Here is a 2,746-nt window from a genome sequence, read left to right on the forward strand (position 1 = left end):
CCTCTCCCTACATCCCCCAGATCTCCTAGGTCTCTTTCCTTTCAAGCAGATATCCTGCTTTTCTAGAGGAGAGGAGGAAGAGTGGGAAAACTAATTTTCAAATGTGGAAATTTCTCTTTGGGACAAGGGAGAGGCTAAGACTATGAAGACCCACATGGTAATTTTTATTTTATATTTTCCTCTTTCATTCACTTGTTCGTTGAACAAATATATACCCAACAAGTTTTCATATGTTCATATCCTTATTCATAAATATCTCACTATTACTTAGAGACTCTACATCTGTTATATTATTAGGTAACATCTCATTAGGTATGCAGAATCTGAATCTCATCGTATATAGGGAACTTGAAGATTGGTGAAGATAAATGATATTGTTAAGCTCTCTGTAGAAATTAGTGTCAGAAATAAGGCCAGCACATTTCCTGACACCCATTCTGCTCATTTTCTCTCATTATTTCTTTCATATACTAATTCAGTAGCCTTCTACTAATTGTTCCTGATATCTCTCTTTTCTGTATCTAATTCATCCTTTGCAGTCAACTTTGAGCAAGTAATTTCCAGCTTTATCATTTTAACAGCTTCCTATCTACTATATATGCTGCTGGCATAGAATTCCCTTCACTGAATCCAGCCTACCTCCTCCATGCCCTCTTGGTTACAAGCACAGTGTGTAACCTGACAAAACATACATGCAATGAACTTATGTACTTTTGCAACCTTGCACATGCTGTTTCCTTTGTGTTAGTTTTCCTATTTCACTTTTAAAATGTATTGGCAGATTAGTTTCCTCAAAAATTTGTACAAATCATATTCATATAATTAACTTCCAAAAGTAATTGCTTCCCTGCATCTTCTATGGTTCTGGATACTATCTTCTTTTTAATTATTGTCAATCCGATGATAAATAAGTATATTGTACTTCTGTTTTGATTTGCATTTTCCTGACTATTAGTGAAGATGAGCTGCAAATATTTTCATATTTATTAACCACTTGGATTTTCTTGCTAATGAATTGTGTTTTTAAAATTTTCCCATTTTCTATGACTTTTATTCTTTCTAATCATCCTTTTGTAGATGTTCTTTATGTAATAGGGATAGTAATCTGTCGGAGTCTTGTTCGGTGACCCGAGGTATCGGGAATGAAAGGCAAAGAAAGATTGGGTTCAGGGGATCTGAGAGCATTGATTTCTCAAGCTCATCAGACAACTTTATTGAGTCGAGGGGCTAGTATATATATATCCCTAACATATGTGACATTCAGCACAAAATCAAGTTACCTATTACCCTTACTTCATACTATATTAACTAGTGATTGATGAAAACCCAACAAACCTCACTGGAACTATTATTATAAAAATCAGTAACTATACTCATAAATCCCATTACCCAGGTTGTTCTGTTCTATAGGTATTGTTCTGCCTGCAGGTGTGCTGACCCAGCCATGATTGTGCTCCGCACCGATAATCATAAGGGACAGCTTGACTCAGTGGTCAAAGAAGTAACTTGCTTCCATGGAAACAACATGCCTTTGTTTCCCACAGTAATCCTTTGCTGGTGCAATTTGTTGACATGGTTAGTATAATACTAGCTTCTATAACAAATAAACCTCCAAATTTCAGTGGCTTAATATAAATGAAAATTATTTTTTTCTCACCTAAAAATCGCTTGTGGACATTCTTGGTTTGTAGGTGGGCAATTTTTCTCCACTTGGTGTCTCAGGGACCCAAGTTCTTACCATCTTATATCTCTACCATACTGTAGGGTCTTGGAGTTCTCCGCATACAACTCAAATAAGGGAAAAGTAGTGTAGAGAATCCATACCCACTTCCATAGAAGCCTTGGTCTAGAAGTGACACATCTCGTCCAATATTGAGAACTCTTCACATGGCCACACTTGAATGTAAGGAGGCTGAGAAATGTAGTTCTTGACTGGGCAGCTATCCCCCAGAATGAATTTTTGGTGAATGGCTATCATCTCTGTTACACTTATTGTAAATATTTTTTTTCTAGTCTCTGATATTTGTCCTTTGACTTTATTTATGATGTTTTCTATAAAATAAAAAAAAATTTAAACATATAACTCTCTCTTTCTCTCCATCATCATCTATCTGTATCTATCATTTTTTTTTCTTTTGTGATTTCTAGGATTCCTAACTTGTTTAGGACAGTCTCTACAGCCTCAAGGTTATATACATTTTCTCCAAATATTAAAAACACATATGTAATATATATTTCAATGTGGTGTGAGTTAGAGTTATTTAAATCACAGTTTTTCAAGTGAATTAAATTGTCCTTTCATTGGTCACAAATTTTTTCCATATATATATATCTTTCTCTTTTTTTAAAATTAATTTTTAAAAGAAGCTTTAGATTATATAAATGTTACATAAAAAAATATAAGGGATTTCCATATCCCCCATTCCCTTCTCCTCCCACACTTTCCCACATTAACAACATCTCTCATTAGTGTGGTATGTTTGTTACAATTGGTGAACACATATTGAAGCATTGCTACTAACAATGGATTACAGTTTACATTATAGTTTATACTCTGTCCTGCACAATTTTGTAGGTCATGACAAAATATACAATGTCCTGTATCCATCATTGCAATGTCAAGAGGACAACTGCAATGTCCTGAAATGCCCCATATTACGGCTGTTCTTCCCTTTCCCATCCCTCAGAACCTCTGGTGGCCACTGTCTTCATATTGATGAAAGTTCTTCCGTTGCTAAAAAAATAA

Source organism: Dasypus novemcinctus, chromosome 14 (assembly GCF_030445035.2).
Source record: "Dasypus novemcinctus isolate mDasNov1 chromosome 14, mDasNov1.1.hap2, whole genome shotgun sequence".
Lineage (NCBI taxonomy): Eukaryota > Metazoa > Chordata > Mammalia > Cingulata > Dasypodidae > Dasypus > Dasypus novemcinctus.